Below are 16,248 nucleotides of genomic sequence, written 5' to 3'. Positions count from 1 at the left end.
TCGGTAGCCACGGAATCAATGTATCGGGCTATGGTGCCCGATCACTGATTCCTCTCCTCCGCTGAAAAAGCGACAGCTTCTCTCGGAAGCTGTGCTTTTTCTGGCCGTTGCCTCCCCCCTGCGTCACTCTAAGCGTGTGTTACGCTTAGAGTGACGTCATGTAAACAAACTCATGGCCGCCATCTTGTGGCCAAAAAGTAAAACTACAACTAAAAGTAAAAAAAATTAAAAACAACACACAATTACATTATAAAACTATAGTTTACATCCCACCCTCCCAAAAATACCCAAATAAAATTTTTAATATAAAAAAAAAACCCATTACAATAAAAAAAACAAAAACATGTAAATATTTACCTAAGGGTCTAAACTTTTTAAATATCAATGTAAAGATTAAATATTTCTATATTTTTTTTATTTTAAACTTGTAAATAGTGATAGATGCAAAACGGAAAAAATGCACCTTTATTTCCAAATAAAATATTGTCGCCATACATTGTGATAGGGACAAAATTTTAACGGTGTAATAACCGGGACATATGGGCAAATACAATACTTGAGTTTTAATTATGGAGGCATGTATTATTTTAAAACTATAATTGCTGAAAATTGAGAAATAATGATTTTTTCCGTTTTTTTCTTATTCTTCCTGTTAAAATGCATTTACAGTACAGTGGCTCTAAGCAAAATGTACCCCCCAAAGAAAGCCTAATTGGTGGCGGAAAAAACAAGATATAGATCAGTTCGTTGTGATAAGTAGTGATAAAGTTATAGGCTAATGAATGGGAGGTGAACATTTCTTAAGTGAAAACGACGGAACGCGAATGGGTTAATATCTAGTTATCTGGCTTGCAGTCACTGCCATGTATCCCCTTTTATTATTTCTTTCTGCTTCATACACAATTAGGAATGACAGCTGAATGAATTGTGTGCCCCTTCCTACTCTGCGCCCTGAGGCTGGAGCCTCTCCAGCCTATGCCTCGGCCCGGCCCTGGCTACGTCCCTGCAAGAAGTTATGGGAACCTGCAGAGATGTAGTTACTCGTCCCGAAGGAGGGGAAGTGGTCAAAATGCTCATGCTGGGCTAAATCTATTGAAAAAGAAGTTTAAGCCCTCGCTAATAAGAATCAATCCAAAAAAGGAATTAATTCCAACCACACACCACACAGTGATTTTTGATTGACTCCTGCACAGAATCTATGGATTATGGATCAAACTACATTGTTGCTGGTGATTAATGTGAATTCACATAATCATAATTTCACATCATAATTCGCAACCCTGAAATCGTAACATAAAATTTTGTAAAAAAATTGCAATAAACTTCATTTGCAATTGTAATCAGGATCCGTAAATGCGCAATTATGCATTATTTTGTGTCGACTTTAGCAGTTAATAGCAAAGCCCACACATGCCAGCGTCACCAAACGTGCTATGTTGTTAAGGGGAACAGTGGAAAGAGTTTTTGAAAAATGTATTTATTCAAAGGGAATAATGTTTTTTAAACTCTGTAAAATGACATTTCGCTGTGGTACACTTTAAAGACAACATGAGCCGGAACATTTTAATACAAAAAAAAAAAATACACCCAAATCGATCCCACCACAAGCATGCCCAATGGACCAATCAACCGATTCCAGGCCAAAATTAGTCAAATGTATTGATCAGACATGCTGGGAAATCTCGGGCCGGCGTGGTCAAGCAGGTGCACAGCAGTAACAGTGTGTGATATCACGAGTGCCGAAACTCCGCTGTCCCCCCCAAATGTTATATCTGCACCCCCCCCCCCCCTGTGGCCACATGGGTCGCCAATGAGGGAGTACGGCGGACAGCCAACAGGTAAAGTATCTTTATCAGTGGCGTAGCTGAGAAGCTGTGGGCCCCGATGCAAGTTTTACAATGGGGCCCCCCAAGCACTCTATACATAACAATTGATACGGCGCACCAAAACCTGCCAATGGCAACTACAGTGTCAGAGGTGCAAGAAGGGGGGTGGGGAACAGTTTTGTTAATGATTACCACTATTCAAATCATCTATAGAAGTGATTATTATGAGCACAGGACCAATAGAGAGCTAATACTGTAGTTGAGGAAGGGCCCTTCGGGGGCCCCTCTGGTCCAAGGGCCCTGATGCGGTCACACCCTCTGCAACCCTTATTGCTACGCCCCTAATCTTTATACATGGGCACCGGGGGGCACATAAAACATTTTGGGCGTCACAAGGCTGATTTCCAAAAGATTTCATGCTGAAATCGGGAATCAACCTGCTGTGTATGAGCCAGGTCTCTCTCTGATCAGATTCAATCACAGAGAGATACCTCTCTTGGCCGATCGGCCACCAAATCACTTGATGTATGGCTACCGGAAAGGGAACCCGAGGTCAGAGGGATATGGAGGCTTCCATATTTTTTGTTCCTTGTAAACAATGCCAGTTGCCTGGCAGCCCTGCTGATCTTCTGGCATACATAGTGTCTGAGTCAAAACCCTGGAACAAGCATATGGCTAATCCAGTAAAACCTGAGTAAGCTAAATCAGAATAACTGATCTGCTGTTTGCTTGTTCCAGGGTCTATGGCTAAAAATATTAGAGACACAGGATCAGCAGGACGGCCAGGCAACTGGTAGTGTTTAAAATGAAATAAATATAGCAGCCTCTGTATCACTCTCACCTCAGGTAGTGTAAATTAAAAAGACGAATAGAGTAAAACAAACAGGACTGAACTTTGCATTCCATGCTACAAGAGTGCTAACGTGGCTGCAATAATCATCTCGCTTAATCTTTGGATTGCAAGCTCTTTTTCCCCACAATGGCCCACCACTGCTTTGCCTGAAGGAAGGTAGGGCAGGAATGTATTTTCCAATCTCTGCATGTTATATCGTTAATTTTCCACCAGCGAAGCAGAACTTTGTGGAGCTTGGAATGAGAGTTAAGTGGAAGGCTTATCGCATAGAGTGTCACTGATAACATCACGTCCGGATGGAACGCAGACGCGGGGAGCAGGATCAGCGAGTCCGGAATGCTGAGAACATCACTTCTCTCTCTGGTTTTGGACCGCACCGCACCGATGGCCATAAATTGGAAGTGGCTGAAGTAGCTCAGTGAGTCACAAAGACGAGGGTCGGGGGTAACGGAATGGCCCGTACAATGGATGTTCTATATATAGCCCCCGAAACTGTCGTTATACTTTGTTGTTGGCTTGGGATGAGTGCAGGGCTTGTGATGGGATTGGGCAGGAAAGAGAACAGGACATTGCGATCGCCTAGACCAGGAAACACAATGTAACAATAGGAGACGATTAATTAAGATGACGCTTCTTTGAATAACTGCAGCGGTTTTATTGCTCTCCTAGTGCCAATAGGGAGACGGTTATGCCAAGTTTCCAGAGGAGCCTCCCAAAACAGGACAATATGTGAGGGGGACAGAGCCGGGGCTGGCTAAGAGAATCTCTGTGATGCACCTGTTTGTCTGGCGGTCTCATATCATAAAATAAAGATACCTACACACTTAAAGGGTACCAGAGATGTACCCTAGATGAAAAAAAGGAAAAAGATTTTACACATACCTGGGGCTTCCTCCAGCCCCATACGCTCTGATCGATCCCACGCCGCCGTCCTCCGCTGCCCGCAGCTACGAGAACCGTCTCCTGTCGCTGACATCATCAGAGCCGGGCTACGCAGGAGAAGTGTGCCCTCTACGTATCTCCCCAGACACTGCTGCAGAGATACGCAAACAGCACACTTCCCTTACGCTTAGACTGGCTCCGACTGACGGAACAGCGGGGAGCCGGTTCTCGTAGCTGCCTGCAGAGGAGGACGGAGGCGTGAGATCGATCAGCGCTTATGGGGCTGGAGGAAGCCCCAGGTATGTATAACATCTTTATTTTTTCATCTCTGGCTCCCTTTAAAGAGGAAGTGTAACGACATATAACAGAATGTGTTGGAAGTATCAACAGGATTATTGCCTAAACTGCAGGATTATTGCCTAAACAACCACAAGATGTCACTGTAAAATGTAAAGTGCTGCAATGATCTCTATGCCATTGTTATTTCCTGTATTCTCTCTGTGTTCCTCTCTGTTCTAAGTAAGCTGCATTTCCTGATGGTGTGTGTATGATTTATCTCTGCATGTTTTTCTTCAGTAAAGAGTTCTACCTTGTTGTACTGGATGCCTATCTGTATGTACAGAACACTCTGCTCCATCAGAGTGTAGTAAATTAATCAGGATGCCCACTTTTACCTTTAACCACTTTAGTCCCCCCCCCCCTTTTTTTTTTTACAAGTTAGGGCTCTGCAGCTTTAATGGCTTGCTGCAAAGCCACACAACCCAGCACACTAATGAATCCCCCTCCCTTTGCTGCCCACCAACACAGATTTCTGTTGGTGGGCTCTGATCGCTGCTGCGTTTTTTTTTTTTTTTTAAAGATTCTTTTATTTTGAAAAATTTTTGAACATTACAAACAGAAATGACCAAATGGTCAGTGGTCAACACATACAGCGGCTTACATATAAATCTTATTCTTAAACAGAGATCCAAAGGTTATCCATATCTTATATCAGCAAACAGTCCAATCCTCTTGGGGCTAACATTACTTCACCAGATAATATCCGATATACCTTGGTAGTAGATATAATGAGTACCAATCCGACACATAGATATTGTCTTATGAGTTGTGATCTCCTGAGTGACCTTTTATATAAGTGTCATGTGATGAGTTCAGGTATGTATAATGTAATTAGAGAAGTGCCAGTTGTGGGATCTATAATTTAATCGGAGAGCATAGCTAGGCGTTAGATAGTAATATTGCAGTATAGGTAAGTTATTTTTATATCTTCATTAAGATAGTCTCTTTGGGTATAACGGGTCAGACTTGATATCTGTTTAACTACTGAGTTCCGCAGACTCACAGACAAGACAAACAAGGAGACGAGAAGAGACAAACAAAGACATAATACAAGACAGACGAACCTAGGGACTTCAGCGCGCGCCCAGAGTGGGCCAGGAGAGTCGCCACGCGGGATAAAATTTGGGTAGGCAGATCCCTTCACACCAGAGAAGACTAACATACGAGGCCCTATCCCATATCTCTCAATTCTCCCCTTTAGCCGACTATCTAAGTATTAAAGATGTGTACTTTGGGGTTTCCTGAAATTCAAACCATCCAAACCAGGTCCTCCAGAATCTCTCATGTTTATCTTGGAGTGTGGCTGTAAGGTCTTCCATTAATCTAATCCGGTCTACTTCCCCAAGCCACTCTCTAATCGTGGGAGGGTCTGTGGACTTCCAGTGTCTAGCCACTAGGGCCCTTGCTGCGTTAACCAGATGTCTAGTCAGTGTCTTTTTATATTTCTTAATAGACCACGTATTGTGGTGTAAAAGGAAAAAGGCTGGGGAGTCCGGAGGTTGGAAGTCTGTCAGTTCGTGCATTACCTCTCTTACCTCAGCCCAATATGGGATAATCCCCCTGCATGACCAAAATATATGCAGTAGCGTTCCAGGCTCCCGTCCGCACCTCCAACACAAATCAGATGTGTTGGGAAACATAACATGGAGCCGGGAAGGGGTCAAGTACCATCTTGTGAAGATTTTGTATCCCGCTTCCTGTATTTTCGAGGAGATGGAGGATTTGTGTGAGAATATCAAAATCTTAGTCCACTGCTTTTCACTGAAAGTGATTCCGAGATCTTGCTCCCACCTGTGTTTATAGGTATCGGTCGGTGAGTCAGGGTTGTTTAAGAGCGAGTATAGTAAGGAGATATTGCCCGTCAACTGACCTTCACCTTGACAAATTTGTTCCAAAGTGGATAGGGATCTATTGAAGTTTGTTTTGGTTCCTTGAGATAATAGAAAATGCTTAAATTGGATCCAGCTCCAATGGTCTAGAGATGGTGAGTTCAGTGTGTGTTGCAGTGATTGGAGCTGTACCCATTCACCATCAGCTAGCAGATGGCACGCTCTCAACTTTGGCCCTAGTTTCCACTTAGCATAACTCCTAGGGTGCAATCCTTGGGGAAAAGCAGGATTTCCAAGGATGGGCAGTAGGGGAGAGGGCCATGGAGAAATGAGAGGGGACTGTCTATACTTGGCGAATGTTTTGACAGTATGAGAGATCATGGCTGCCGCAGGGTCTTTTATTGGATGTGATTGAGCAACCCAGAGGACATTGGTTAGAAGGCCAGAGGTTATTTCGTCCTCCATACTCACCCATCTTTTACTGTCTGAGTGCCTATGCCAGTCTATGACACGCGTTAAAATGGCAGCTGCATAGTAAAGTTTGGGGTCAGGAACTGCCATCCCTCCCAATTCCTTTGGGGCTGTTTGAATAGAATATTTCAATCTGGGTTTTCTGCCACTCCATATGAATCTAGAGAAGGCCCGGGTGAGAGATCTGAGGTATTTAGAGGACAGTGGTATCGGAAGGGTCTGAAAGAGATAGAGCACTCGTGGCATGATTGTCATTTTAATAATATTTATTCTTCCGAACCAGGAGAACTGTGGTTTGTCCCATTTAGCTAAATCTAGTTTAACCCCCTTGGCGGTATGAAAAATACCGCCACGGGGCAGCGCAGCGTTTTTTTTTAAATTATTTTTTTTTAAAATCATGTAGCGAGCCGAGGGCTCGCTACATGATAGCCGCTGCTCAGCGGCATCCCCCCAGCCCCGCCAATCGCCTCCGGCGATAGGCGATCAGGAAATCCCGTTCAAAGAACGGGATTTCCTGGAGGGCTTCCCCCGTCGCCATGGCGACGGGGCGGAATGACGTCACCGACGTCGGGACGTCATTGGGAGACCCGATCCACCCCTCGGCGCTGCCTGGCACTGATTGGCCAGGCAGCACTCGGGGTCTGGGGGGGGGGGGGGGGGGCGCGCGCCGCACCGGATAGCGGCGATCGGGCGCGCGGCGGCGGCGATCGGGGTGCTGGCGCAGCTAGCAAAGTGCTAGCTGCGTCCAGCAAAAAAAAAAATTAAGTAAATCGGCCCAGCAGGGCCTGAGCGGCACCCTCCGGCGGCTTACCCCGTGTCACACACGGGGTTACCGCTAAGGAGGTTAATCTTATCTAAGATGGGGGCAAAGTTATGTGCCACCAGGTCTCTCGGGTTTTGAGTTAGATTGACACCCAGATATCGCAGGGAGTGGCCAGGCCATTTAAACGGAAAGTTCCCCTGTAGTAAGGATTTAAGAGGGCTCGGAATAAGGATTCCCATTGCCTCACTTTTATCATAGTTGATTGATAAATTGGATAGAGACCCATACTTATGGAATTCTGCCATCAGATTGGGAAAGGTAATATGTGGGTTAGTTAAGTAGAAAAGCATATCATCGGCATATGCCGCTACTTTATGTATTGATTTAGGGAAGCTCACTCCCTGAATATCTGGGTTGTTACGAATAGTACACAAAAATGGTTCGAGGGAGAGGGCGAAAATGAGAGGGGACAGGGGGCACCCCTGTCTTGTACCATTTCGGATGTCAAATGGGTCTGATAGGACCCCATTAGTTCTCACTCTGGCCCTGGGACATGTATATAGTGCCAGTATGCGTTTGCGCATCTTCCCCTCTAGGCCTATATGACGTAGGGTACCCTCGATGAAGTCCCAGTCCACCCTATCAAAGGCCTTCTCGGCGTCTGTGGATAGTAAAAGAGTCGGGGTGGACTGGGACCTCACCCAGTGGATCACATTAAGGGTGCGGATGGTGTTATCCCGTGCCTCACGGCCCGGAATGAAGCCTGTCTGATCGTAGTGTACCAGATGGGGGAGTAATGGGGCTATTCTATTCGCTATCATTTTAGAGTAGAGCTTCAGGTCGATGTTCAACAGCGAGATAGGGCGATAGCTTTGTGTTAACGCCGGGTCCTTCCCCTCCTTAGGTATCACGGTCATATGTGATTCCATTTCCAGCATGGTAGGGGGAAACCAGCTGTCTTCTAATGGTAGTTCCGTGATAACATTAAATGCCTTCAGCAGATGAGGGGAGATTAGACCCTATTAGACCCTAATAGACCCTATTTCTATTAGAAATTTCTTATAGAATTCTGGTGAATACCCGTCTGGACCAGGGGCCTTACGCAAGGGCAACTGCGAAATCGCGACCTGAAGCTCATCCTCTGAAAATGCTTCCTCCAAGTCTTTAACCACCATTTGAGTTAACTTAGGCATTTTAGATTCCTTTAAATATGCCGCTATGTCACTGCTTTTTTTTATCTAAGGGCGAACCCTTCAGGGGCGAAGGTAGGTTATATAATCCTGCATAATAGTCTTTAAAAATCTTAGAGATCTCCTCAAATCTGAAATGCAATTTAGAGAATTTTTCCTTTATCTTTGGAATATAGTTGCAAGTTTGTTGAGCTCTAAGAGCTCTAGCAAGCAAAGAGCCACTTTTATTCCCAAACTCATAAAAGGTGCGATAGCATCTCTCTGCAGCACGTTTGACTTTGTGATAAAGGAGGGATTTAAGGCTTTCTCTTTCCCTAACCAGGGAATCTAATGTGGCTTGTGACATGTCCCCCTTATGTTTAATTTCCAGGTCATTGATTCGTTTAAGTGCCTCCTGAACAGCTTTTTCCCTCTCCTTCTTGCGTCTTGCCCCCTCTCTAATCAGGAGGCCTCTGGTGAAGCACTTAAAGGTTTCCCAAATTGTTAAAGGAGACATGTCATCCCTCACATTCAAAGTAAAGAACTCCTCCATTTCAGATTTGAGTTTCTGAGCAATCTGTTTATCCTGTATCAAAGAATTGTTGATACGCCATGAGGCCGGACCTCTTCTAGATTCACCCATGGAGAGCTCCACCCAGATAGGGGCGTGGTCGGAGAGAGTCATATTACCTATTCCAGGTGAGTAGGAGACCGATAGCAAATTATGTGAAACAAATAGATAATCAATCCTGGAGTATGTACTATGTGGAAAGGAATAGAATGTATAGTCCCTCTGGGTGGGGTTATGAAGGCGCCATACATCCACAAGTTGTAGATTTGCTAACAACGATTTGCATTTACGGAGTTGTTTCTTTGAGATTGGGAATTTCTGTGATGAGGAATCAATAAGCGGGTTCAAGGCTAGGTTTAAGTCACCCCCCAGTATCATGCTTCCCTCTGCGAAAGTGGTCAGCTTATTTAGGAAGGATTGAAGGAATGTGACCTGTTGGGAGTTTGGTGCGTAAAATGAGCCTATTGTTACCTTCTGATTGAATACTGTCCCTTTAATTAGGTTGAATCGTCCTTGAGGATCTTGAAATTCATCCTGTAATGTGAAGGGGGTGTCTTTTGATACTAAGATAGCCGTGCCCTTGGTTTTTGTATCCTGAGGGCAGCTGTAAAACGCCCTTTTATAGTATCTGCTAAATAGATTTGGAGTTTTAGTGCCCTTAAAATGGGTCTCCTGGAGGCATACAAAGCTAGCTTTCTCCCTGTGACATAGTGTCATCACTGAGGATCTTTTTTCTGGTACATTTAGACCTCTGGCGTTCAGGGAAAGTACCTTAAGTGATTGTTTGAATGTACAGTAATAGTGCATGACGCTCCCCCGACCCCCACAGCACCCGCCAAAGCCCCAGGACACATAGACATGTAAAAAGGAAAGTAAACATATAGACAAAAGAATATGTGAAGAGCCACATATTTTTAACCAGTGTCATAGTCACCTGCAGACCTCGCATAGGTCTGATCACTGGCAGAATTCTTGAACCAATCCGGGGGGGTTCGGGATCCCGGATAAGTGTCGGCAAATGCCTCGGGGTAGGAGAGCTCACACTACAGAGCAGTGTGCGGTCTCCGCTCCCAACACTCGTGTGTGAAGGATAACAAAGCCAAACGTATATAGGCAACGTGCAAAAAACAAAAAAAAAACACAATACATTTTAACCTGCATCATAAATGTCCCTTCTTTGGGGATTGTAGATCAAAACAGTTTCCCTTGGGTTCTATGATGGTCCATTCCCACCTCCACTATAAGGAGTAAGGGGCAGGCTTCCCATCTATACTGTCTAGGCCTCTATATGTCGCTCTGTTGTTTATAAATGTAGTGGATTAAATTCCAACACGGGTGGGATGCACCACTCCCCCCCCCCTCCCACACTAGAGGCCATATCCACAGCCCCCCAAGCCAGCACCTCTTAGCTTATGTTTCTACATCTCCTCATGCTGTTACCTAAATCACGGAGAGCAATATATAGGTACAAATCACCTGATATTATGAACCTGGTAGATCACATGTACAGGGCACAAGACATAGCAAATAACAGTAGCTTTTGCAGCGGAGGGCACTGGGAGGGGGGCCCGGAACCCCATCATCATGCCGGAGGGGGGAGAGTAGGACACCCCAGGGTCAAGCATAGTAGTATTCCTATCATGCCATGCGGATGTTGAAAGTGCCAATTTAAGGAAAAGAAGCTGAGTATCTCATAGTTCTTATTTGGGCATATTGGGGGTTGAGGATAATAATCCGCCATCAATGTCATATGCCCTTAGGGGTGTAACAGAGGAGCTTCTCTTCCAAAGAAAGGGGGAGAGGGGGGTACATCCACCCAAAGTTAGCAGGGAGAGAGCCAAGTAGTTCAGTGAAGCCTAGGTCAGATCAAACATGTGTGCCTTATGACCATCACTCGATAATTTAGTGCTGAATAGGCAGTCTTGTACCTCCCACAGTTAGGGAGGTCAGGGAAGTGGTGGAATAATGGCGTAAAATACTCCAAGGGAAGGGATAAGCATTCAGTACTCACGAACTTTTACACTCTAGGCCTCCGGTTCTTTTGCGGGCGGGCCACCCTGATAGCATCCGGATCCCATTCCGGGAGCTCCACGGAAAGCAAAGACAGGGTCTGCAGTACCGACGGGAGGTCACGTGGATGGCGAAGAATGGCGGTTTGCTGATCTTTCGTGACAACCATCTGGAAAGGGAAGCCCCAGTGGTAGGTGGCTCCTGCTTGCTTTATAACTTGGATAAGGGGGCGCAGAGCTCGACGCTGAGAGAGGGTCGTTGGTGCCAGATCCTGATACAAAGAGAGTGACGATCCCTGCCACTCAATGGAGTCCTGGACGCGTGCCGCCGCCATGATTCCTTCTTTATCTGTAAAGTTATGCAAACGACAGATGATGTCTCTCGGAGGGTCTTCTTCTGAGGGCATGGCTCGCAGAGCCCTATGTGCTCTGTCAAATTTCAATTTGCTGTCGTTCGGGCGGTTCAATAGTGAATTAAAGATTCTCCTCAAGGTAGGGACAATGTCCTCAGCTGCGACAGACTCTGGCACACCCCGAACTCTTATATTATTTCTCCGTCCTCTGTTTTGTAAATCCTCCAGTTGGTAACGGAGGTTTTGTGTGTAGTTTTTCTGTTTCTCGTCTGCCTCCTTCAGTCGCGCCACTTCAGCTTTCAGCGCCAATATGTCCGATTCTGCTGTCGTCACCCGGTCAGCAAGGCCCGTCAGGTCTGTGCGTATCACCGCTATTTCTGCTCTGGTAGAGGACACTATCCTCTCTGTTTGCTCATCCAGGTCCTGTTTGGTGGGGAGACTCCTCAAGTATCTCCATATGTCCTCCAAGTTGCAAAGAGCCGACGGCCCCGATTTCATAGATGTGGAGGACGAGGCCGGTGGAGAAGGAGGCTCTGAGTCAGCCATCTTGGGAGTCTCTGCTGTAGTTTTCAGGGCCTGGCTGGAAGTACCGGGTAACTGGCCTCTGTGCTGCGGATTGCTGGGATCGTTTTGTAGCTGAAGCTTTCCCAGATCTCTTCATACCCTAGAGGGGAGGGTTACATATGAAATAGGTGCAAGATGCCGTGCTAAGTATCACACGAGGTCGGGAGCTCAGCCGCCACACGTCTTTACTCCTCCATAGTTGGCTCCGCCCCCCCCTGCTGCAGTTTTTTAATTTTTTATGAATTCAATTTTTATTAACTTTGTGTATTTTTAAAATTTTCTCCCTAATCCCTCCCTCCCCCCGCCAGCCAATCACAGCAATCAACACTCACAGGCATTAGCCTATGAGAGCCGATCGCTCTCTGAACCTCTCCAGGGGACAGCCGAGTGACACAGCTGTCCCCAGTACAGCGCTGCCATAGATCGCAGCAATGTACAATGTAAATAGACGGCTGTTAGACTGATGATGGAGCACTGATGATGGAGCGGAGCTCCGTCATTTAAGCGGGAAACAGCACACAAGGGGCGTGAACGAGAGTTCAAACAATCCTGGCACTTTACGCGGGAGTCGTCAAGGATCTTATTTAGCAGCCAAATAAAGTTAAACTTTATTTGGCTGCAGGGACAAATTTTTCCTGCCACCGGGGAAGTGTGCCTTCCGCAGCCGAGCAGGCTTGGCAGTGTATGCAGAATGAGTGGCAGGGAGCTTTCATACATACCTGTCGGGATAGCTGGATGAGCTTCTTCTTCCTCCACCGCGGCGATGTAATCCCTACATGTCTTCTCTGTTCTGATCACATGGAATGTCATGTGATCGGGATCCAGGAGACCATGTCAGCAGCACTGCGCCATCCGGTGAGGGAAGAGGGGTGATGGAATAGACTCTTTCATCGCTTCCATCACTCCTCTTCCACCACAGGGTGGCGCTGTAACGATGACATGGTCTCCTGGATCCTGATCACATGTTATATCATGCATAGCTCCCCACTGTCCTTCTTTTGGAGGGAGAGTCCCTCTTTGGGAGCCCTGTCCATCTGTCCTTCTTTCCTCCTCATTTGTCCCTCTTTCAGGACTTTGTCCCTTTTTCTATGTATATATATATATTTCTCTACTAAAAAATGTGTTTGATTGACTCTAAACTTTATTCCCATCCATTAAATTGATATATTACTAATTTTTAGATGTTAATATGAAGGAAAATGAACCAGGATAGAAAGGAGTAGGACCAGTGTGGTTTGAATTATAAAACAACATATTTTTCCTATGAAATTTTTATGGTATGCGTGACTAGGGGTGTGCCGGGAGCGTTATCAGGGGTGTGCCAGGGGCGTAGCTTAAGTGTCCTTCTTTCTCATCTCAAAAAGTTGGGAGGTATGTATCATGTGATCGGGATGCAGAAGACCTGCCGGAAGATCAGAGCTCCTGGTGGAGGAAGAGAAGAAGCCGTCCGGATAAATATAACTTCTTACTGCCACACACTCATTTGGTTACACTAGGCAGCCAAACGAGATATGCCGACAGAGGCTTAGAATGCACAAGTAGCTATCAAACTAAAAATTTTATTTGAAGCTGCTAATGGGTTAAAGATCTGATCCGCTGTGGCGGTCGTAATCGCCACACATCGCAAAACATTGTTGGTGTAATCTCACACACTTACCCACATTGCAAAATCGTAGAAATAGTCACACACAAAAAAAAAATCAACGGTAGCGGGAAAAATCACACGAAAAGTCACGTCGTTGGAACCTGCCTTTAGTCTTTATACCCCTATCCAGTAAGGCCTCCCATGTGTGCGGTAAAATTTCATCGGGCGGATTATTTGGATGGCGGGTGGAAATCCATCACGCAGGTAGATCAAGAAGGATCGGGCCAGCGTCAAGCTCGTCGCCAGAGGTGAAGAAAATATGAGCGCCGAGCGTGCAGAAACGTAGCAAAGGCAAGACAGATGGGCGACGCACATGCCGTACGATCCCTGGCTGTCATCTCAGCAACGTGCTGCGGCCGCTGAGAGAGTTCATTACGCTCCCTTAAGTGAGATAAATCCAGACAATCGCGGGGTCATCCGTCTTCCAAAAAACGAAATATCATATTAATGGAAGAGACAAACTGAAGCTAAACACGGCCCTCGCCACCACCGCTGCACTCGTGTGGATGGCTAGAGAACACGCAACGACCTTGGACGGCTCAGAGCACGCTTTGTGTTTCAGCCGAACTATGAAAACTAAATTCACATCCGGCGTGAAGCCATTACCTGCGATGCCATGACAACGGCAGAGCTGCAAAATATGACGCTCTTCCCCTGACAGCACTGAGAGGCATTGTGAGAGGATCACCATGAATAGCAATTCAAAATATGCCAGGTTTTAACAGGTTTGGTCATACATGGGCATTTCAAAACACTTGCATAAGTGTGACAAACATTTTAAGGCATTTTTAAATCCGTATTTCACTCCCCCGCCCTCTGAGAATTTTCACTGTTTATAAAGGAATATATGGGCCTTTGGCATTATTCATAAGAATTTCATATTTGATGCAACTGTTCCAGGGAAATTCCCTTTGAAGAAGTGTGTCATGTGACCTTGAGATCTGTGCTTAAAGGACATCTAAGGTGAAAACAAACTGATGGCATAAACAGTAGTATCTATCCTCCTTCTACACAAAAAATGACCTCTTTTTTTTTTTTTTTTTTTTAGATATGTGACAAGTGACAAATGGCAGCACTCTTTCCCCAACACAGTACCAATCACCTAACTCCACCCACCTTCCCCCATTGATGAAAAATCTTATCTTTATGTCTGGTAGTTCATCCCTGTTAAAGAGACACTGAAGCGAAAAAAAAAAATATGATATAGTGAATTGGTTGTGTACTATGAATAATTACTAGAAGATTAGCAGCAAAGAAAATATTCTCATACTTTTATTTTCAGGTATATAGGGTTTTTTCTAACATTGCATCATTCTATAATATGTGCAGATTACACAACACTCAGCATTCAAAATGAGTCTTTCAGAGCAGTCTGTGAAGTAATGACCTCTCCTCTAGCAGAGAAAAAGTAAATAGTCCAGGACCAGTTGAGATAATAAAAGTCAGATAACAGCCCTCTCCACGACTAACTTAGTCGGAGAGCTTAATGGCTTGTTTGCATAGAGATAACAACTGGAGTTTCTCAACTCTTCCTGTACTGGAAACAATTACACTGATGTATCTGATCTTAATGTTTTATTTCTTAGCTGTGCTACACATACAAATCATAATATCATCATTTTTTTTTTTCGCTTCAGTGTCTCTTTAAGTGCATAATAAAGCCATCTCTTTTATATGATGGCATATTACACTTAACTGTGCAGCGACCGCAGGTGCAGCTTGCCTACACACACACAGACATACACACACAGACACACACATGCATACACACACAAACCCACACCCAGATAGACACACACCACACAAGCACAGATAGATACACATATACACTATACACATATGCAGTCATACACACACACACATACAGACACACTCACACACACACACACACACACACACACACACACACACACACACACACACACACACACACACACACACACACACACAAGCACAGAAACACACACAGACACACATTATACATATACACAGAGACACAGCCTATACACACACATACACACAAACCCACACACGCAGACAGACACACACACACAGGCACAGATAGACACACACATACACTATACACATATGCAATCATACAGACACACACACACACACACTAGCACAGAAACACACACACACTAACACACACTATACATATACACAGAGACACAGACACACAGCCTATACACACACATACACACAAACTCACACACGCAGACAGACACACACACACACACACACACACACACAGATATACACACACACAGAGAGACACACAAACTATACACACTTACACACACACTATACAGACACACACACACTATACACACACACACAGACACACACTTACACAGGCACACACACACACTATACACACAAACTCACACACGCAGACACACACACACACACACACACACACACACACACACACACACACACACACACACTAGCACGGATAGATAGACACACACATACTATATACACACACACACAGAGACACACACACACACAAACTATACACACTTACACACACACACACACTTACACAGACACACACACACTATACACACACACAGACACACACTTACACAGGCACACACACACTATACACACAAACTCACACACGCAGACACACACACACACTAGCACAGATAGATAGATAGATAGATAGATAGACACACACATACTATATACACACACAAACACACACACACTTACACACACACACACTTACACAGGCACACACACACTATACACAGACACACACTTACACAGGCACACACACACTATACACACACACAGACACACACTTACACAGGCACACACACACTATACACACAAACTCACGCACGCAGACAGACACACACACACACACACACACACACACACACACACACACACACACTAGCACAGATAGATAGACACACACATACTATATGCACACACACACAGAGACACACACACACACGCA

The sequence above is a fragment of the Hyperolius riggenbachi genome, chromosome 4, assembly GCF_040937935.1.
Source record: "Hyperolius riggenbachi isolate aHypRig1 chromosome 4, aHypRig1.pri, whole genome shotgun sequence".
Classification (NCBI taxonomy): Eukaryota; Metazoa; Chordata; class Amphibia; order Anura; family Hyperoliidae; genus Hyperolius; species Hyperolius riggenbachi.
Note: the sequence above shows the minus strand (reverse complement) of the source record.